The sequence below is a fragment of the Dermacentor variabilis genome, chromosome 4 (genome assembly GCF_050947875.1).
Source record: "Dermacentor variabilis isolate Ectoservices chromosome 4, ASM5094787v1, whole genome shotgun sequence".
In the NCBI taxonomy this organism is placed as follows: domain Eukaryota; kingdom Metazoa; phylum Arthropoda; class Arachnida; order Ixodida; family Ixodidae; genus Dermacentor; species Dermacentor variabilis.
Genome location: NC_134571.1, coordinates 160726835 through 160749310, shown reverse-complemented (window position 1 = coordinate 160749310; position 22476 = coordinate 160726835). Strand labels below are relative to the sequence as shown.

General features: G+C 47.7%; 1 long non-coding RNA gene across 1 annotated transcript; it reads left to right on the top strand.

The window, feature by feature from the left end:
* The first annotated feature begins 14524 nt into the window (after positions 1-14524).
* LOC142578025 (uncharacterized) lies at positions 14525-20958 on the top strand. Its single transcript, XR_012827135.1, has 2 exons — positions 14525-14713; positions 20747-20958. It is a non-coding gene; the product is annotated as an uncharacterized LOC142578025 (long non-coding RNA).
* Positions 20959-22476: the final 1518 nt, after the last annotated feature.

The following is a 22476-nucleotide window of genomic DNA, read 5'->3' as shown; positions in this document are numbered from 1 at the left end:
AACGTATGAGAGGGCCGCCACGTTTAACAGCTGGGCAAGCGACGACAAGCTACGACATGTCTATTTCCCATTGGAGGACGCCGCCAGGACGTGGTTCGAGAAGCCACCTTGACGACGTGGGACCTCTTCCGAAGCGGCTTCCTGCAAACATTTACAAGCGTCGTGCGAAAAGAGGGAGCCCAAGATCTACTGGAGACCAGAGCACAGCTGCCGAAAGAGACGATCGCTATCTTCACTGAGGAAATGAGCCGTCTTTTCCGCCACGCCGACCCAGAAATGTCCGAGAAGAAGAAAGTCCGCCTACTCATGCATGGTGCAAAGGAGGAACATTTCGCCGGAATGGTAAGAAGCCCACCGAAGACCGCCCACGAGTTCCTTCATGAGGCGACGAGCATCGAGAAGACACTGTAATTGCGGAACCGGCAATTCGAGCGACGCACCAAGCCAACAAGCTACGCCGTCTTGCCATCGCAGCAGCCTCAAGTGGCCTCGATCGCCGACCTCGTGAAAGAAGAGGTGCACCGATTGCTTGGAATTCCTGAGGTGCAACCAAAATTACCGCAGCCCCAGCCAGAAACGATGACTTACGCCGCCATCGCACGCCGTCAAGGTTCCCCTCCGTGCCATTGCCCTGCAACGCCGCGATTCCGTCATCCGCTGCCGCCAGCACGACCACCCGTCGCCCAGCGAACCTACGCGAGGAAGACGCACATTTGGCGCGCCCCAGCCACCTCTCGCTCAGCTACCACTGCGGCGAAGCCGGCCATGTGTACCGCCGATGCCCATACCGTGACTTGGGATTCTGAGGCTTCTCCGTCCACGCACAGCGCCCTAGGGAAGGTGAACGCCCTCGTGACATCGCCGAATACCTGGCCGCTACTAAGTGGAGCCCTCGACGACCGTCCCGTTCGTCGTCACCAGGCCGCTACCTGACGCCGCAGCGCCGACCGCACACTGGCCCAGCCCGGGGCCGGTCAGCGAGCCCATATCCGGAAAACTAAAAGCAGCAACCGATGGAGGTGCGGTTGCTGTTCATCGAAATGACGAAGATCCTCCACCACCGACGAAGACGCCGAAAAGACTATCTGGACGACATAACAACGAAAACGAACCGCCGTCCCGACGAAGTCTGGCAGGAAAGAACACGATGACGAAAGACCACCTAACGAGGCCACGTACCAACTGCAGGTCAACGCGACGTAGCCGTGATCCGACGCCAAGGCCTAACTGTAACGCAAGGCAAAGAACCACCGACCTCTACATGCTTCTCCACGGCTACGCAGTCACCGCCTTAGTAGACACAGAAGCCGATTACTCCGTCACGGGTGGACCCATCGCAGCCCAACTGAAGGTACCTAGGACTACATGGAAAGGCCCGGTAATTCGGACCACTGGAGGACACGTCATCACGCCGACTGGAATCTGCACGGCAAGAATTACCATTCATGACCTGACTTACCCTGCCACCTTCATTATCCTGCAACAGTGTTCACGAGACGTCATTCTCGGCATGGACTTCCTGAACCAACACGGCGCAATCATCGACCTGAAGTCGAAGTCAATAACGATGTCGGGAGATCAAGCGATACCGCCGGAGAGCCCTCGTAGTCACCACACCTTGAGTGTGCTCGAAGATCAAGTGAGCGTCCCGCCTCACTCCAGCATTGTTATTTCGGTCGACACTGAAACATCCGCTGATGTAGAAGGCGTCATCGAAGGCGACCAACGTGTAGTGCTGGACCGTGATATTTGCGTTGCAAGAGGGATCGCTCGACTGCACGGAGGAAACACGAAAGTGTTGCTGACAAAGTGTTGCTGACAAAGTGTTGCTGACAAAGTGTTGCTGACAAAGTGTTGCTCATAAGCTGTTGCTGACAAACTTCAGCCAGGAGTTCAAGCACATCAACAAGGGCACGACGATCGCATACATCGAGGAAATTCAGGAAACCAGCGATGCATTATGTCCTCTCGGATTCTGTCGCATCTACCCCGACGACCATTGTTCCCGAGCCAGACTTCCACATAAATCCAAGTCTTCCCGTGATTAAGCAGCAACAGCTCAGAAGTCTGCTTCGACAACACAAAGACTGCTTTTGGACGTAGTCGAGGTTTCGACAAACACCAGTCGCAACGCATCGCATAATACCTGAAGAGTGCGCTCGACCACTCCGCCAGAGCTCTTACCGAGATTCCACGCGAGAACGCGAAGCTATAAGACAAGTCGACGAAATGCCGTGCGACATCATCCATCCGTCGAAAACCCGTGGGCGTCTCCAGTTGTTTTAGTGAAGAAAAAGGACAGAACCCTACGTTTCTGCGTCGATTATCGTCGACTGAACAAAATCGCGAAGAAAGACGCATACCCCCTCCCAAGGATAGATGACGCGTTGGATGGGCTCTGCAATGCTAAATACTTCTCATCGATGGACCTCAAGTCTGGCTACTGGCAAATAGAAGTCGGCGAAAGGGATCGCGAAAAGACCGTTTTCATCACGCCAGACGGTCTGTATGAGCTCAAGATTATGCCATGTGCAATGTGCTCGGCGCTTACAACGTTCCAGCGCGTGATGTACACGGTTTTAGCAGGATTGAAGTGGCAGACCTGTCTTGTTTACTTGGATGACGCCGTCGTCTTCGCCGGAAATTTCGACGATCACCTTAAGCGGCTTGAGACAGCATTAGATGTCATCAGGGCTCACTCTGAAGCCGGAAAAGTGTCGCTTCGCTTACGATGAGCTACTATTCCTAGGCCACGTCAGCAGCAAATCTGGAGTACGCCCCGACCCGCAGAAGACAGCTGCCATCGCGAAGTTCCCGGAGCCAATCGCCAAGAAGGCAGTGCGCAGATTCTTTGGCATGTGTGCCTACTATAGACGCTTTGTCAATGGATTTTTCACGCATCGTGGAGCCGCTAACACATCTAACGAAATGTGATGTCGAGTTCAAGTCGGAAACGCCGCAGGCTGACGCATTTCAAGAACTGAAACGACGCATGCAGGCGCCGCCGGTACTTGCACACTTCGACGAGGACGCGGATACCGAAATCCCCACTGACGCCGTAGCCTAGGCCTCGGTGCCGTCCTAGTCCAGAGGAAAGACGGACTTGAACGGGTGATATCTTATGCTAGCCGGTCTCTGTCAAAAGCTGAAGGCAATTATTCCACTACTGAAAAGGAATGCCTCGCCACCATTTGGGCTACAGCAAAATTCCCCGCTTACCTCTATGGCAGGCCATTCGAAGTCGTCAGCGACCATCACTCGTTGCGTTGGCTAGCTAACTTAAAGGACCCTTCAGGACGGTTGGCCCGGTGGAGCCTCAGACTGCAAGAATATGATTTCACCGTAATATACAAGTCCGGAAAAAAACACTCTGACGCCAATTGCTTATCACGCGCCCCCATCGATCTCCCGCCGCAAGACGACGAGGACGACAACGCCCTCCTTGGAATAATAAGTGCGGAAGACTTCACTAAACAGCAGCGAGCAGACCCGGAGCTAAAAGGCCTCGTCGAGTACTTGGAACGGAACACCGACGTTGTCCCTAGGGCATTTTAGCGCGGGTTGTCTTCGTTCACGCTACAAAACAACTTGCTTGTGAAAAAGAACTCCTCACCAGTCCGCGCCAGCTACCTTCTTGTTGTACCGTCAGCGCTGCCTCCAGAAGTAGTGGACGCCCTACACGACGATCCAACCGCTGGGCACCTCTGATTCTCGCGGACGCTGTCGAGGATACAGGAAAGGTATTACTGGCCGCGTCTGACCGCCGACGTCGCCCGTTACGTCAAGACATGCCGAGACTGTCAGCGACGCAAGACACCACCGACAAGGCCAGCAGGATTACTACAGCCGATCGAACCTTCTCGTCGACCATTCCAGCAGATTGGGATGGATTTGTTGGGGCCGTTTCCGACGTCAACATGCGGGAATAAGTGGATCGTCGTGGCGACGGGCTACCTCACCCGCTTCACTGAAACTAAAGCTCTATTAAAAATGCAGCGCAGCCGAAGTGGCGAAATTTTTCGTCGAGCACATCCTGCTGCGACATGGTGTCCCGGAAGTTCTCATCACCGTCAGAGGAACGGCTTTTACAGCAGAGCTCATCCAAGCCATTCTGTAATATAGCGAGAGAAGCCACAGGAGGACAACTGCCTACCACCCGTAGACGAATGGTCTCACGGAGCGCCTGAACAAGGCCCCTCCGACATGCTAGCAATGTACGTCGACGTCGAACAGAAGACCTGGGATGCCATCCTGCCGTACGCAACAATCGCTTACAACACGGCGGTGCAAAAAACACAGATCACGCCGTTTAAGCTGGTTTACGGCATGAACGCGACGACGACGCTTGACGCCATGCTGCCGCACGTCACTGACGTGGAGACTCTTGATGTCGCTACCTATCTCCAGCGCGCCGAAGAAGCCCGACAGCTCGCCGGCTACGGATCAAGACCCAGCAGCGTACCGACAGCCGACACTACAACCTCCGACAACGCTTCGTCGAGTACCAGCCCGGCGACCGTGTTTGGGTATGGACCCCGATACGCCGACGAGGACTGAGTGAGAAACGATTGCGACGGTATTTCGGGCCCTACAAGGTCATCCTACGTATTGGCGCACTGGACTAAGAGGTCGTGCCAGACGGCATTTCGCATTCACAGCGGCGCCGCGCGCGATCTGAAGTGGTCCACGTGGTGCGCCTTAAACCCTTTTACGGACGCTGACGAAGTTCCTTATTTTGTTGTTTTATTTATTTATTTATTTATCACAATACGCACAGCTCCCGTAGGCATTACAGCGGGGGGGGGGGAAGGAAACAAAGAACCTAGTGCTACTAGTGCGTTTCTTTATTACTTTCGTTTGCAGCATCGGTTCGATGCTCTTTAAGAGGGGGGTATTGACACGTGTGCTTATATTTATCGGGCGACCACATTTCGCCGCTTAACAAATCTTATCGCACAGCGCGGGACGCGCCTGCATGTATCCGAAGTTTCTAGAAAGTTACCGATGCTTCTATGCGCGGTCTGTTGTCGCTGAACCTTGTGTTATCTGATTTCATCGCGTGACGCGAATGGTGTAGAACTTCGTGGAAGGCACGCGGGTCCCAACGATTAGTCTGGGACATTCGATGGCTGCTGTATAAAAGCCGACGCGCTGGACCCGCTGATGAGATTTTCGACGACCGTCGACCGTGTTCGCCACTATCGTTGTGCTATAATTGTAGCCTGTTCCTGTGGGCACAGGTTCGCCCAATAAAAGTTAGTTTTGTCCTTCATAGTATTGCTACTGTGTTCTTCAACGTCACCACCACGTGACATTATGTTTGCTTATAATACGGCTCTGGAAAAAAAACTACCAGAATGACGTGATCCAGTCTATTGTAGCGTCGAGAAATACCAATTCTGAATGCTGTGTTGCGTTATGATAACAGCTATTTCGAGAGGAACGCCGCAGATTTGGCAGAGTGCGCCGCAAAAACCAGGCAACTCGCGAGCCTTTCAACAGCCAGCCAGCATGACAGGGATGCCCCATGTTACAATCAACACCATCGGCGCCTCTTCTACCAGCCCAGCCATACAGTTTAAGTTTCGACTTCAGTACGCCGCCGAGGCGTCTCGCAGGAAGTTCTACGCTGATACTTCGGACCGTACAAGGTTCCACAACACCATTGCGACGTCTGCTACGAAGTAGTTGCTGACAGTTCACGCTGCTCATGGCGCCATCAGGCCCTGCCTGTGGCTGTTCATGTGGTGTGCATTAAACCCTACCAAGGTCGTTTGTTAAGTGTGGCAAAAAGCAATGAAAGGTACCATGTTTACAGAAAAACATACTTTATTGTTCATCATAGTTCTCTTCCTGCTCCACACGCTTCTTTCCGCGGTGCTCCAATGCCCTCAGAAAGAAAAGGTTGGGTTGTGGCCCTTGAATTAGTGATTTACCACTGACATAAGCTCTTCATCTGAAGACAATATACTCCCAGCCAATTCTTCAGGTTTGGAAAGCGTAAGAAGTCCCATGGCGCCAAATCCGGAGAATAGGGTGGATGAGGCACAACCTCGAAGCCTAATCTGGCCATTGCAACAAGCGATCTGTAGGGCGGAGGATTGTCTTCGTGAAAAAGTTTTGGCACTAACCCACGTCGTTTATTGCGGAATGCTGTCATCAGTTGATCTAGGAGTGTTGCCTAATATGGTCCAGTTATAGTTTTGCTATTTTGTGAGTAGCTTACAAAGATTATTGCCCTTGAATCCCCCAAAAATGTGAACATCACCTTTAAGGCTGAACAAACAGTCTTTGCCTCGTTTGGAGCGCCTTCGTCAGGGCCAGACAATTGCTTTGACCGCTACTTACACTCTGAAGTGTAATGATGTATGCACATCTCGTCAACTGTCCCAAATCAAAGCCAAAAGCCCTGCGGATTGCAATCAAGCATCGATAAACACTGCTTCAAGATGTCTGCCTTTATGCGCCTTTAGTCAATCAGCAGATGTCGCGGCACCCAACGTGCGCAGACCTCCTTCATCAGCAATTTCTAGAGCTATAAATTGTGAACTCTCTCTCTTGTTAAATCTCACGTACCATCACTCGGCGGTGTTCCATTGTAATTCTATTAATTTTTGATACCATTTCTCGCATGGTGACGCCCACTGGACATCCAGGACGTGCTTCATCTTGCGTCCGAATTCGGCCACTTTTGAAATCATTTATCTAGTATAAATGGTCTTCATTGATGGTGCAGAGCCTCCAGGAACTTCGCTCATCATCATCATCATCAGCCTGGTTACGCCCACTGCAGGGCAAAGGCCTCTCCCATACTTCTCCAACAACCCCGGTCATGTACCAATTGTGGCCATGCCGTCCCTGCAAACTTCTTAATCTCATCCGCACACCAAACTTTCTGCCGCCCCCTGCTACGCTTCCCTTCCCTTGGGATCCAGTCCGTAATCCTTAATGACCATCGGTTATCTTCCCTCCTCATTACATGTCCTGCCCATGCCCATTTCTTTTTCTTGATTTCAACTAAGATGTCATTAACTCGCGTTTGTTCCCTCACCCAATCTGCTCTTTTCTTATCCCTTAACGTTACACCTATCATTCTTCTTTCCATAGCTCGTTGTGTCGTCCTCAATTTGAGTAGAACCCTTTTAGTAAGCCTCCAGGTTTCTGCCCCGTAGGTGAGTACTGGTAAGACAGAGCTATTATATACTTTTCTCTTGAGGGATAATCGCAACCTGCTGTTCATGATTTGGGAATGCCTGCCAAACGCACCCCAGCCCATTCTTATTCTTCTGATTATTTCCGTCTCATGATCCGGATCCGCCGTCACTACCTGCCCTAAGTAGATGTATTCCCTTACGACTTCCAGTGCCTCGCTGCCTATTGTAAATTGCTGTTCTCTCCCGAGACTGTTAAGCATTACTTTAGTTTTCTGCAGATTAATTTTTAGACCCACTCTTCTGCTTTTCCTCTCCAGGTCAGTGAGCATGCATTGCAATTGGTCCCCTGAGTTACTAAGCAAGGCAATATCATCAGCGAATAGCAAGTTACTGAGGTATTCTCCATTAACTTTTATCCCCAATTCTTCCCAATCCAGGTCTCTGAATACCTCCTGTGAACACGTTGTGAATAGCATTGGAGATATCGTATCTCCCTGCCTGACGCCTTTCTTTATTGGGATTTTGTTGCTTGCTTTATGGAGGACTACGGTGGCTGTGGAGCCGCTATAGATATCTTCCAGTATTTTTACATATGGCTCATCTACACCCTGATTCCGTTATGCCTCCATGACTGCTGAGGTTTCGACTGAATCAAACGCTTTCTCGTAATCAATGAAAGCTATATATAAGGGCTGGTTATATTCTGCACATTTCTCTATCACTTGATTGCTAGTGTGAATATGGTCTATTGTTGAGTAGCCTTTACGGAATCCTGCCTGGTCCTTTGGTTGACAGAAGTCTAAGGTGTTCCTGATTCTATTTGCGATTACCTTAGTAAATACTTTGTAGGCAACGGACAGTAAGCTGATCGGTCTATAATTTTTCAAGTCTTTGGCGTCCCCTTTCTTATGGATTAGGATTATGTTAAAGTTCTTCCAAGATTCCGGTACGCTCGAGGTCATGAGGCATTGCGTACACAGGGTGGCCAGTTTCTCTAGAACAATCTGTCCACTATCCTTCAACAAATCTGCTGTTACCTGATCCTCCCCAGCTGCCTTCCCCCTTTGCATATCTCCTATCATCATCATCATCATCATCATCATCATCAGCCTAGTTACGCCCACTGCAGGGCAAAGGCCTCTCCCATACTTCTCCAACTACCCCGGTCATGTACTAATTGTGGCCATGTTGTCCCTGCAAACGTCTTAATGTCATCTGCCCACCTAACTTTCTGCCGCCCCCTGCTACGCATCCCTTCCTTTGGAATCCAGTCCGTAACCCTTAGTGACCATCGGTTATCTTCCCTCCTCATTACATGTCCGGCCCATGCCCATTTCTTTTTCTTGATTTCAACTAAGATGTCGTTGACCCGGGTTTGTTGCCTCACCCAATCTGCTCTTTTCTTATCCCTTAGCGTCACACCCATCATTCTTCTTTCCATAGCTCGTTGCGTCGTCCTCAATTTCAGCAGAACCCTTTTCGTAAGTCTCCAGGTTTCTGCCCCATATGTGAGTACTGGTAACACACAGCTGTTATACACTTTCCTTTTGAGGGATAGTGGCAACCTGCTGTTCATGATTTGAGAATGCCTGCCAAACGCACCCCAGCCCATTCTTATTCTTCTGGTTATTTCAGTCTCATGATCCGGATCCATGGTCACTACCTGCCCTAAGTAGATGTAGTCCCTTACCCCTTCCAGTGCTTCGCTACCTATCGTAAACTGCTGTTCTCTTCCGAGCCTGTTAAACATTACTTTAGTTTTCTGCAGATTAATTTTCAGACCCAACCTTCTGCTTTGCCTCTCCAGGTCAGTGAGCATGCATTGCAATTGGTCTCCTGAGTTACTAAGCAAGGCAATATCATCAGCGAATCGCAAGTTGCTAAGGTATTCTCCATCAACTTTTATCCCCAATTCTTCCCACTCCAGGCCTCTGAATACCTCCTGTAAACATGCTGTGAATAGCATTGGAGATATCGTATCTCCCTGTCTGACGCCTTTCTTTATAGGGATTTTGTTGCTTTCTCTGTGGAGGACTACGGTGGCTGTGGAGCCGCTATAGATATCTTCCAGTATCTTTACATATGGCTCATCTACACCCTGATTCCGTAATGCCTCCATGACTGCTGAGGTTTCGACTGAATCAAACGCTTTCTCGTAATCAATGAAAGCTATATATAACGGTTGGTTATATTCTGCACATTTCTCTATCACTTGATTGATAGTGTGAATATGGTCTATTGTTGAGTAGCCTTTACGGAATCCTGCCTGGGCCTTTGGTTGACAGAAGTCTAAGGTGTTCCTGATTCTATTTGCGATTACCTTAGTAAATACTTTGTAGGCAACGGACAGTAAGGTGATCGGTCTATAATTTTTCAAGTCTTTGGCGTCCCCTTTTTTTTGGATTAGGATTATGTTAGCGTTCTTCCAAGATTCCGGTACGCTCGAGGTTATGAGGCATTGCGTATACAGGGTGGCCAGTTTCTCTAGAACAATCTGACCACCATCCTTCAACAAATCTGCTGTTACCTGATCCTCCCCGGCTGCCTTCCCCCTTTGCATTGCTCCTAAGGCTTTCTTTACTTCTTCTGGCGTTACCTGTGGGATTTCGAATTCCTCTAGGCTATTCTCTCTTCCACTATCGTCGTGGGTGCCACTGGTACTGTATAAATCTCTATAGAACTCCTCAGCCACTTGAACTATCTCATCCATATTAGTAATGATATTGCCGGCTTTGTCTCTTAACGCACACATCTGATTCTTGCCTATTCCTAGTTTCTTCTTCACTGTTTTTAGGCTTCCTCCGTTCCTGAGAGCCTGTTCAATTCTATCCATATTATAGTTCCTGATGTCCGCTGTCTTACGCTTGTTGATTAACTTAGAAAGTTCTGCCAGTTCTATTCTAGCTGTAGGGTTAGAGGCTTTCATACATTGGCGTTTCTTGATCAGATCTTTCGTCTCCTGCGATAGCTTACTGGTTTCCTGTCTAACGGAGTGTCCACCGACTTCTATTGCGCACTCCTTAATGGTTCCCATGAGATAGTCGTTCATTGCTTCAACACTAAGGTCCTCTTCCTGAGTTAAAGCCGAATACCTGTTCTGTAGCTTGATCCGGAATTCCTCTAGTTTCCCTCTTACCGCTAATTCATTGATTGGCTTCTTGTGTACCAGTTTCTTCCGTTCCCTCCTCAAGTCTAGGCTAATTCGAGTTCTTACCATCCTATGGTCACTGCAGCGTACCTTGCCGAGTACGTCTACATCTTGTATGATGCCAGGGTTCGCGCAGAGTATGAAGTCGATTTCATTTCTAGTCTCACCATTCGGGCTCCTCCACGTCCACTTTCGACTAACCCGCTTGCGGAAAAAGGTGTTCATTATCCGCATATTATTCTGTTCTGCAAACTCTACTAATAATTCTCCTCTGCTATTCCTAGAGCCTATGCCATATTCCCCCACTGACTTGTCTCCAGCCTGCTTCTTGCCTACCCTGGCATTGAAGTCGCCCATCAGTATAGTGTATTTTGTTTTGACTTTTCCCATCGCCGATTCTACGTCTTCATAAAAGCTTTCGACTTCCTGGTCATCATGACTGCATGTAGGGGCATAGACTTGTACCACCTTCAATTTGTACCTCTTATTAAGTTTCACAACAAGACCTGCCACCCTCTCGATAATGCTATAGAATTCCTGTATGTTACCAGCTATTTCCTTATTAATCAGGAATCCGACTCCTAGTTCTCGCCTCTCCGCTAAGCCCCGGTAACACAGTACATGCCCGCTTTTTAGCACTGTATATGCTTCTTTTGTCCTCCTAACCTCACTGAGCCCTATTATATCCCATTTACTACCCTCTAATTCCTCCAATAATACTGCTAGACTCGCCTCACTAGATAGCGTTCTAACGTTAAACGTTGCCAGGTTCAGATTCCAATGGCGGCCTGTCCGGAGCCAGGTATTCTTAGCACCCTCTGCAGCGTTACAGATCTGACCGCCGCCGTGGTCAGTTGCTTCGCGGCTGCTGGGGACTGAGGGCCGGGGTTTGATTGTTGTATTCATATAGGAGGTTGTGGCCAAGTACTGCACCAGGGTGGCCAATCCTGCTCTGGTGAGAGAGTGCGTTACCGGTTCTGGTCACCGGGATCAGGCCGCACTCCAGGCCTGTTTGTGCAATTTCTCAACACACGGTTTTTTTTCTTTTTTTTGTATTTCCCGGAGGAGAATTGCGCGGCACCGGGATTTGAATCACGGTCCTCTTGCATTGGAGACGGATACTCTACCGTCCCCGCAGGAGTTAAATTAAAAATTGAATTATGGTGTTTTGCGTGACAAAAACCACTTTCTGATTATGCACGCCGTAGTGGAGGACTCCGAAAATTTCGACCACCTGGGGTTCTTTAACGTGCACCTAATTCTAAGTACACGGGTGTTTTCGCATTTCGCCCCCATCGAAATGCGGCCGCCGTGGCCGGGGTCCGATCCCGCGACCTCGTGCTCAGCAGTCTAACACCATGACCACTGAGCAACCACGGCGGGTTACTCAGTGGTCCCTCCTAAAAAAAAGCCCTCCTAAAAAAAATTATATATCCTCAATTATGTGTGGCCACACATGTGCAGGTCATAAATACCAGGTTCTCTAGCCGAGTGCCATCCATGCGGTATAACCGAGCTCAGATTGGTCCACCTTGACTGATCAAATAGGGCGCCACTGTAGGTTAAATGAGGCGTACAACTCCTGCGGGACCCATATCTCCTAAGGCTTTCTTTAATTCTTCCGGCGTTACCTTAGGGATTTGGAATTCCTCTAGACTATTTTCTCTTCCATTATTGTCGTTGATGCCACTGGTACTGTATAAATCTCTATAAAACTCCTCAGCCACTTGAACTATCTCATCCATATTAGTAATGATATTGCCGGCTTTGTCTCTTAGCGCATACATTTCATTCTTGCCAATTCCTAGTTTCTTCTTCACTGTTTTTAGGCTTCCTCTGTTCCTGAGAGCATGTTCAATTCCATCCATATTATACATCCTTATGTCAGCTGTCTTACGCTTGTTGATTAACTTCGAAAGTTCTGTAAGTTCTATTCTAGCTGTAGGGTTAGATGCTTTCATACATTGGCGTTTCTTGATCAGATCTTTCGTCTCCTGCGATAGTTTGCTGGTATCCTGCCTAACGGAGTTACCACCGACTTCCATTGCACACTCCTTAATGATGCCCACAAGATTGTCGTTTATTGCTTCATCACTAAGGTCCTCTTCCTGAGTTAAAGCCGAATACCTGTTCTGTAGCTTGATTTGGAATTCCTCTATTTTCCTTCTTACCACTAACTCATTGATCGGCTTCTTATGTACCAGTTTCTTAGGTTCCCTCCTCAGGTCAAGGCTAATTCGAGTTCTTACCATCCTGCGGTCACTGCAGCGCACCTTGCCGAGCACGTCCACATCTTGTATGATGCCAGGGTTAGCGCAGAGTATGAAGTTTATTTCATTTCTAGTCTCGCCGTTCGGGCTCCTCCACGTCCACTTTCGGCTATCCCGCTTGCGGAAGAAGGTATTCATTATCCTCATATTATTCTGTTCCGCAAACTCTACTAATAACTCTCCCCTGCTATTCCTAGTGCCTATGCCATCTTCACCCACTACCTTGTCTCCAGCCTGCTTCTTGCCTACCTTGGCATTAAAGTCGCCCATTAGTATAGTGTATTTAGTTTTCACTCTGCCCATCGCCGATTCCACGTCTTCATAGAAGCTTTCGACTTCCTGGTCATCATGACTCGATGTAGGGGCGTAGACCTGTACAATCTTCATTTTGTACCTCTTATTAAGTTTCACAACAAGACCTGCCACCCTCTCGTTAATGCTATAGAATTCCTGTATGTTACCAGCTATATTCTTATTAACCAGGAATCCGACTCCTAGTTCTCTTTTCTCCGCTAAGCCCCGGTAGCACAGGACGTGCCCGCTATTTAGCACTGTATATGCTTCTTTTGGCCTCCTAACTTCACTGAGCCCTATTATATCCCATTTACTGCCCTCTAATTCTTCCAATAGCACTGCTAGACTCGCCTCGCTAGATAACTTCGCTCAAATCGGCATCAATTTGGGTACCCGTCCAGTGTTTTAAAGAACTATGTCTGATCACTGCTCGAAATTAACCTTTTTCTATTTTGCCGGAATCACCAAACAGCCCAATGCCAATGAATGTTAGAACCTGTACCAGCGTAGCGAACCAGTACCAGTGTGTTGGTACCAGCGTAAACAAGTTCTGCCGTCATATAAAGCGTAATTCGCGTGCGTCACCTAGAAGAAAAAGGTATTGCAGCGCCATTTCTTGCATTTTTACCATGCTTGCCAAACGACCCTTGTATTTCACAGAATGACATTGACGCTTTCTACTTAAATGGACACCGGGTGCCACACGCGGGGCATCGCAACGATGCTCCTTCTGGAGGGGGGGGGGGGGCAATTGCCGCGTCTTTATTTGCCCCAACCGCGCTGCCGACGAAGACGATGACCTCGAGAGTGCGAGTGAAGGGCTAGAGAAGAAGCCTGAGCTGAGTCCTTGTTCTAAATGTCTGCATTAAATAGGTCCTTCTGCTTTTGTCTTCAATGAGCCCTGACATTATCAGAAATGACACCGCCATAGGGCGTACAATCGAAAGAACATGTGTGTATTATTCTACCACGCGTGATGTCGAAATACCTCAACTGTCTGTGGGAAAGGACAGTATATCTGGCATGATCACACAGCGTTGACTAAAAGCGCATACGGTAGCCAACTCTTTGAGCTATGTTCAATTACTTCATCACTGTCATATATTTACCTATACTCAAGGCTTTTGTAATGTATGCACATGAACAAATGTCATTAACGGGCAACCAATATTGAGCAGCAAGCAGAAACAAACTCGGCAATAACTTCAGTGCGATTTATTTAGCGTCAGTGACTGTGTTCGTACAAAAAAAAACTCCGCGAGCTGTCCATGGCAGAACATAATCAACCCGTGACAAGCCAAATCATTCGAGGACGCGCATATGACTTTTTTTTTTCATCGAAAGCACTGCATTTCTGTACATTTTGATGAAATATTGTACATGTTTAATGGCGTCTGCGAATGTAACAATGATGTGAGTGACACGTACAATCGTTTGCCATTTGAATGCTATGATCTTTCTTGTTGCACCTTTGCGGCGTTCATCATAACCGCGATGGCACCAAAACCGAAGACGAATGAAACATGCAGGTACAACACACCAAAGAGTGCCCAGAAATGTTGTTGACTTCTGGGTTTCGCTTGTAGAGAACACGACTATAGTTTTATGAGTTATTTCTTCACCCATTCATTCCCTTTCTTCTTACAGGGTCAGCTGGCTTACTGAAAGCGGGGTACTGAAAGCATGGCTAGAAACGCAACTCGGTGACTGGCGGTCTTGTTTGCTGGCGGACCACGAGGACACCTACAGCCCGCTTTCTCTCTTCGAGATACAATCTGTCTTCACCATGTTCCTAATCTGTATCGGATTCGCCATCGCTGTCTTCATTGGCGAGCTTCATATCGCCGGTACAAAGTGGCACAACTTTTTTAAGTGATTCTATATTAAAACCTCCTCAAACACCAGGTTAGGATGGATCACAATGTATCGCGAAATAGCTTTCGTGTCGCACTTGCAGCCGGAGTTAGTGATCCATTCGACTACGAAGTATTACACCGAGCAACCAAAAGAGCACCACGCCTCGACCGATGTAGCCATTATTTTGCTGGAGCGCTTTTTCCCCCTGCCCCATTTTTTCATACCTCGTATAACGACTATAAATAAGATAAGGTGCCTCGATAAGGCTGGCTAACTAAGTGCCAACCTTCGTCAAACGCAGCCACGTCATCCTCAGCAGGTTAGTTTTAACGCATTGGTGGAGTGACGTCACGTGTGGTTTTTAGCGGTGGCGACTGGCTGTAAAGAGAGAGAGTGAAAATAAAATGAGAGGGGGTGTTTGAAGGCTCTGGGAGTGCTTTCCAAGACGAGGGTACAAGAGTGGGAGAATAATAAGGCGGCCGAAGGAAAATAAAAAAATAGAAAAATAGAAGGACATAGGGACGCTAGGTGATGAGAGAAGCGAGAGGTTAGGAAGCCTTCACAGGTGTTATAAGTGCCGTACGTTTGTAGATTTAGAAAAACCGGTCGCCCGATCAGTGTGGGAATAACAAAAAAAAAGCGAAGCCGTGTTCACAGAGACGCAACTACCGGATGAGAGGCCACATGATTTGATTGCAAGAACGATATACCTTCTCATTCTGGCTACTGCTTGTTCTAGAGGATCTGATGGTACATTGTGCTGAATAGCAAGAACTTTGTCGGAATGTGATTTCTAGGCACATCTTTACTTACGAATTTTTTACTTCAGTGCATAACTCATCTCAAAACACCTGACGCATGCAAACCTCAAAGAAGGCGACCCTTTTATTCAACTTACATAAGAAAAAAAAGACCTCAAACGTTTGCAAGGGCTGGCCTGTTCTCAAAAGTATGGGATGGCATACATGCCAATGAATCGTGTATGTAATGATGCGAAAGAATGGTGTGTGATATATGTAGCTGATATGGTAGGCCGTTAGGAGCACTGTCTTGATGCTGCAAAGTGCGTAAATCTTTAAATTTTTAAGCTAGTCGTCAATTTTATGCCGCGTTCGTAGTTTGGACGTCGAGCTGCATGCTCTTAGGCAGTCCTAATATAATCAGAGTTACGAGTGGCACGTGTACTTGTTTGTCTTTATCGGGCGACACGTTTTACCCCCTAACAAATCTTATCGCACAGCGAAGGACGCGCCTGCATGTATCGGAAGTTTCTGCAATGTTATCGATGCTTCTATTCGCTGTCTCTGACCGAACCTTGTGTAATCTGATCGCATGTGTGCGCGACGCGAATAATGCAGAATTTTGTGGAAGGCACGCGGGTCCCAGCGACTGCTCAGGAACATTCGACGACTGAAGTATAAAAGCCGACGTGCTTGACCCGCTGGTCAGATTTTCGATGATCGCCGACCGTGTTCGCCGCTACCATTGAGCTATAAGTGTAGCCTTCTTTTTGTGGGCACAGGTTCGCCCAATAAAAGTTAGTTTTGTCTTTCACAGTATTGCTACTGTGTTCTTCAACGTCACCATCGCGTGACACGAGTGACGAGTCCCATAGTGTGGAGTCAGGAACATGTAGCAGCATTCTCTTCTAAAAAAAGCGTTCTACTAGAGTGTCGAAACTGTATTTGAAGGATATAGTGCTGTCCCAGCTGTGGAGCTTATTCTCGGATAAATACGTCAGAAAACTGCCTCTCCAACGACACAGCCAATGGCCGGAGTGCTGAATATGTCATTATCAAGTCACGCGAGTACTACGGTATGTATCTAAGTCTTTATCATTGCTCATCGAGGCCATGCCCACGCTGCACAATGTGATAAAAACACGCGCCCACATGGAGAACAATGCTGCGACAACAATACGAAAGAAAACAAACGCAAAAAAATAGATCGAAAAAATAGATCGTTAACAGCATAAAACAATGAAAATATTCTATAACGCAAACATAACGTCATTAAACACTAAAAATACTTCCCCCAAGGATAAAAAAGTTTAAAAAGGTAGTAAAGCTAAGGCAAGAAACAGGCACCAGAGAGTCATCGCATGTGTAAATTCTCTAGGGAGAGAAAAGTGACCTGGGAGAAAATGAAAAGAATAATCGGAAAAGCTGTTGCAGGTAATGAAGGTTTTTCCTCGAGAGCTACATAGAAGGTACGCTGACGCAACTTGTACCAAGCCATTAAATCCATGATTCGCCAATTTCTCGTGCAGTCAGACTTTGATAACTTCTGATTATAACAGACTGTTCTAAAAACGGAGACAATCCGCATGTGGCACAGTGAAAAGCCATATTGCTGCCCGACTTAAAGTTGTTAGCGTGATCTTGTAAGCAGTCATTGATACATTGGCCTGTTTGACGACTGTAAACACGTGCACAATAAAGCGGCACATTGTAGACAGCGCCGCATTTCCAGGACACAAAATGCTTGGCGGGTTTTTTCCTGCCCTCTTTAGGCCATTCGCCAATCGCGTTACATACTTATAGAGACAACTTTGATTGGGTGGAGGAAGGGGGAGGGGCTGAAAACACGGCCGCAACTACGGCCCGTCCCACAGCTTTCTTAATCCTGTGTGACATTTCGCACAAATGGGATTATGGCGGTTTATGCCCTATCGGTATTCTACCTTGGCACAGGATTTTTCCTTCGTAGTTCTCGCAACAAGGTTTCCTCAAGGTTGCATAAAAATTATTCAAGAAACTCAACTACTCCCACTCTCTTGATTTGTCATGCAAGGCTTCGCTCTACTCGACGAGGCCACGACCCCAAGAGTGCGTTCTTCATGGCAGTAAGTGCAACGCCACGTTTCACTCACTTCCAGCGGTTAAAGTTGAAGGGAAGAAGGCATTTCTTTGACCGACGGGCACACATTCAGCAAACGTGCTATGGGGTAAAGTGTTGGCCAAGATCAAGGAAGGCTATGTGGCCATCGAGAGGAACTTCCCTTGGTGAGAGTTTACCTGCAACACTAAGTGATGCAGTACACGCATTTATACCATTACTATCTTGATTGTTTTGCCCCTGACGATTTCCTCTTCCTAGAGTTTTTACACATGCCCTCACTCTCTGATGTTCCTACTTTAACCTTATTTTTACTTGCTGTTCTAACTTTTTTGTTCCCCGGGGAATCATATTTAGTTTTTCAGTCTGTTATTTGTCTTTTATATAATTTTGTCGATATTCTAACCTTTTGAGGAACTGCCTTGATTTTGCTACAATATCTTTTATATATTTTTTCTCAGCGTTGTTCTCCGCGTGGGCGTGTGTTTTTATCAGTGTGTGCGTGGTTTGGGCATCATCTCGAAGGACAATGGTGTTGGACATCTGGGTATTAAATGTTTTCTGACCCATGAACAGTGGTTATGACTGATGAACTTTTATATGCAGGTATTCGTCCGCAATAAATCCTGTAGGAAGTAGCGCTCCGTATTTCCTAATTCATTTCTCTACCCGTGTTTTTCGCGCTAGCCTAAAAACTAATGCCAGGTTTTCGCTGTGCCTTATAGGTACAAGCGCATATTCATAGCCTCGTCAATCCCTTGTGACCAAGTATTGCTCTCCAGGCTTGAGCGCTTGCATATGACGAACCATCATAAACATGCCGGTTTACCGTTTCCAACCTCGCCTCCAAGAATGCCGGCGCACATTTTTCCCACGTGCTGTAATACTTGTTGCTGGTGTCCACTGTTTTTCTGTTCCAGTTGTATTGTTTGATGAAAAATGTATGTCGGACTCTCACATTTTCGGGCTTGCTCACTCAAGCTGGTCGTACACGGTTACGTTATACCACAAATAGCAAAAGGTCGTGTACGTGTGCGTTCTGAACAAGGGATCAGTGCTCACCCGGAAAAGCGAACCGTCTTCCGTGGAAAAAGCTGGCTACGCTGACGTGCCTGTCGCCGTACGCGCATATTTCCATGACATCCAAGCACATGGTCCTCGCTAAAATCACGCGGGTGAGGTGCGCAACACAGGTTCCTACCCTGTCCACTACAGCGTCGAATGTTTATTAAAACTGAGATAAGTCGTTATGACAGAGTAACTTCTTTCCCTTCTCTCTCACCATTTCTCCTTCTTCTACATTACATGGCTTACCAGGGAGCACGCGCCGACTCCACATCTTCCCGCAACGAACGGGTTAGCGAGATGTTGCAGCGACTGTGTGCCCCTACCCCACCCCTACCGCTTCGGCTTTTTCCCGCCCCACCTCGCCACTCAGATTCGCGAGAACTCATGCGCTGCGACACCACCACCCCCTCCTCCCACCGCTGACCATGGTTGCTCGAAAACGTGCCCCCTTTTTGTCAGCGCGTGTCCCGGACTACTTTTTGCCAAGTTCGACCACCGTCATACGAATGACCTACCACTACAACGGCCGAAAGAGCCACGTGAAATCAGAGACGAGGATTTACATTGTGTCTGCCATGCATGAGCTCCTTTTGCACGTTTTCCCCTCTAGTTAGCACTTAACTGCAATATTCTCTTGAAACTTCACTTATACAGACTAGACGGCAGCGATGCAGTGGAAGGTACAAAACACTACAGGCGCGTCGAATTTCTCCTAACAGCTGTCGTTGCAAATATCGCGATCTCTGGGTTTATTTATTTTTGTTCTCACAAGTTGACTATGTGTACGAGATATCATTTCTGAAGCATTTTTCTTGCGGCTGCAAAGTTCTTAGAGCATTTGAGGTGGCAATATGCTGAAAACCTCGGAGGTTTTGGTATGCAGAAGTTTGTAAAATACCGATGTATTATTTTCAGTTCCGTACAGTTTGAGGTTAGACACAAACAAAAGTTATGCGTGGCTCTGCTATCGCATACACCAGAGACCTGCGGAGCAGGGGGAAGGCCAGTAAAGTAGTGCCAAACCGCGCACTAAGTCTAACTTTTGCTGAACTTCCCTCAGCTCTGGTGGTCTCTGGTGTTTGTGGTGGGATAGCCACGCTTAATTTTTTCCACTCCGAGAAAGAGGACAGTTGGAGCGAGCGCGCGGGTTTTTATCAAAGCAATGACGTCACACCACCTATGTTCCTGCCGTGCGACTCCTCCTCCGCTAAGCTCCACCCACTCTCGCCGCGTCGCTATGCGGCCCGATACTATTTTTGTACTCTACTTCCACTCTCTCCCAGCTCTCTCCTCCAGCTCGGTGAATCTGCTGACGTCAAGAGAAAAGCAGCGTCGTTTTAACTGCTCCACTCTAAAAAAATGGTGCCTGAACAAATCTTCATGTTTTTTTTTTTAAGCGAGAGCTTGCTCTCCTTTTTCTGCCGGTCGTAACTTCACCTGCTGTTGTAGATCTGCATCCTCCTTAGGAGCATAGTGACTGCGCTTGGCTTCCGCTAGGCACCGTCCATCGCTTTCGCATCTGCGGCGGGAAGCTTCTTCGGATGGCCCACAACAATAAATTTGTGTCACTTCGTCTCGCCCTGCAATATCCATTCAGGGGGATTGGCCCAAAAATGGATACATGCGAATATCACATGCTCACTGTCAAAGTTGTTGCTTCGAGCACGTACCAAGTGACCCAAGTTTTCAACTACGCCAGTCAGCAGCAACCTGCCTATTGGGGACATACCCATTGCCACAAGTTTTCCGCTCGGCCGAACAACAGCCAGCCAGCACATACCTAGCGGTGCAAATTGATTGTCCTCCCATAAAGACCAGAAATGTACAAACGGCAAAAATGGGGGCAGTGGCCGCACAAAAGCTCTGCTGTATGTAGGGCATGTTGGTACTCTCACTTGGAGGTCAAGTTTAGCGCCAGCCGACGAGAACAGAACGGACACGTGGAGGTTGCGACGTTAAGAAGGTAGTGAATTATGTTGTGAACTTCTCTTTCTGTCCTCGTGCGCTAATGCTAAAAATTGGTAATGAAAAAAAGCAATTCCTATCAAATTGTATTTCCGTCACTTTCATTATAAAATATGAATACATTCAAATCATTACGCATTCTTTTCTTCCAGGTGCGATGAAAAGGGCCAGAAGAAAACGCCGGGTGCGCGGAATAAACCTGATCCCCCCGAACAATCCTCCAAGTCGACTTCACAAGATCCGAGCTTTGAAAAACTGGGCATCGGGGGAAAAAGTGGAAGCATGGCAACCTGCGTCTGTTCCCCAAGCCTAGAAAGTTGTATTGAATGCATCCGTAAATGTTCATTACACTTATTTACCTGTATTTATTGTTATTCTGGTCAGGCAGGGAGATACGATATCTCCAATGCTATTCACAGCGTGTTTACAGGAGGTATTCAGAGACCTGGATTGGGAAGAATTGGGGATAAAAGTTAATGGAGAATACCTTAGTAACTCGCGATTCGCTGATGATATTGCCTTGCTTAGTAACTCAGGGGACCAATTGCAATGCATGCTCACTGACCTGGAGAGGCAAAGCAGAAGAGTGGGTCTAAAAATTAATCTGCAGAAAACTAAAGTAATGCTTAACAGTCTCGGGAGAGAACAGCAATTTACAATAGGCGGCGAGGCACTGGAAGTCGTAAGGGAATACATCTACTTAGGGCAGGTAGTGACGGCGGATCCGGATCATGAGGCGGAAATAATCAGAAGAATAAGAATGGGCTGGGGTGCGTTTGGCAGGCATTCCCAAATCATGAACAGCAGGTTGCCATTATCCCTCAAGAGAAAAGTATATAATAGCTGTGGCTTACAAGTACTCACCTACGGGGCAGAAACCTGGAGGCTTACTAAAAAGGTTCTGCTCAAATTGAGGACGACACAACGAGCTATGGAAAGAAGAATGATAGGTGTAACGTTAAGGGATAAGAAAAGAGCAGATTGGGTGAGGGAACAAACGCGAGTTAATGACATCTTAGTTGAAATCAAGAAAAAGAAATGGGCATGGACAGGACATGTAATGAGGAGGGAAGATAACCGATGGTCATTAAGGGTTACGGACTGGATCCCAAGGGAAGGGAAGCGTAGCAGGGGGCGGCAGAAAGTTAGGTGGGCGGATGAGATTAAGAAGTTTGCAGGGACGACATGGCCACAATTAGTACATGACCGGGGTTGTTGGAGAAGTATGGGAGAGGCCTTTGCCCTGCAGTGGGCGTAACCAGGCTGATGATGATGATGATGATGATATTGGCAGCAGGGAACGTAACTGCTAGATATTCTTTTTTTCACAAAAAAGGACACTGGCTCTGCCTCAGTCAGAGCAGTATACGCCAGTCTGCCCGTAAACATTGCCTTCCTGATTTTTACCACAACAAAATATGCCCTGCGTGTTTGAGCTGTCTGGTTTTCTTTACCCGTGTAGGTAGGCGATATAATGTAAACCGTACATTTTGTCAATAAGCTTGAAGGTCACACAGCGCAAACGGCAATGGCAAGGAATCGCCATGGATTCCCATATCCAGAAACAATAGCATAAAATGAAGATTGGCGGTAATAGCTACTCAGTTGCAAATATAGTATTTTCGGCACTAAACAGCTGGAATATGGGCGGTAAAGCGTATAACGGAACGACAGAGCCCAGGGATTACCCAAAGCAGCCAGACGGAGGCATTCTGCGATTGAATATAGCCCTAAGTGCCTTTCTAAACCTTCAATGTTCCATGTTCAGGCCCATGGGCCCTCCCTTCTAGCTTGCTAAAAGAAGTTCGAGTTCGCTATCACCAGAATTTCGCTGCGCAGGCAGAAGTTTAGCCTAGTTCTGTCTGCCATGCCGCCAGGGATA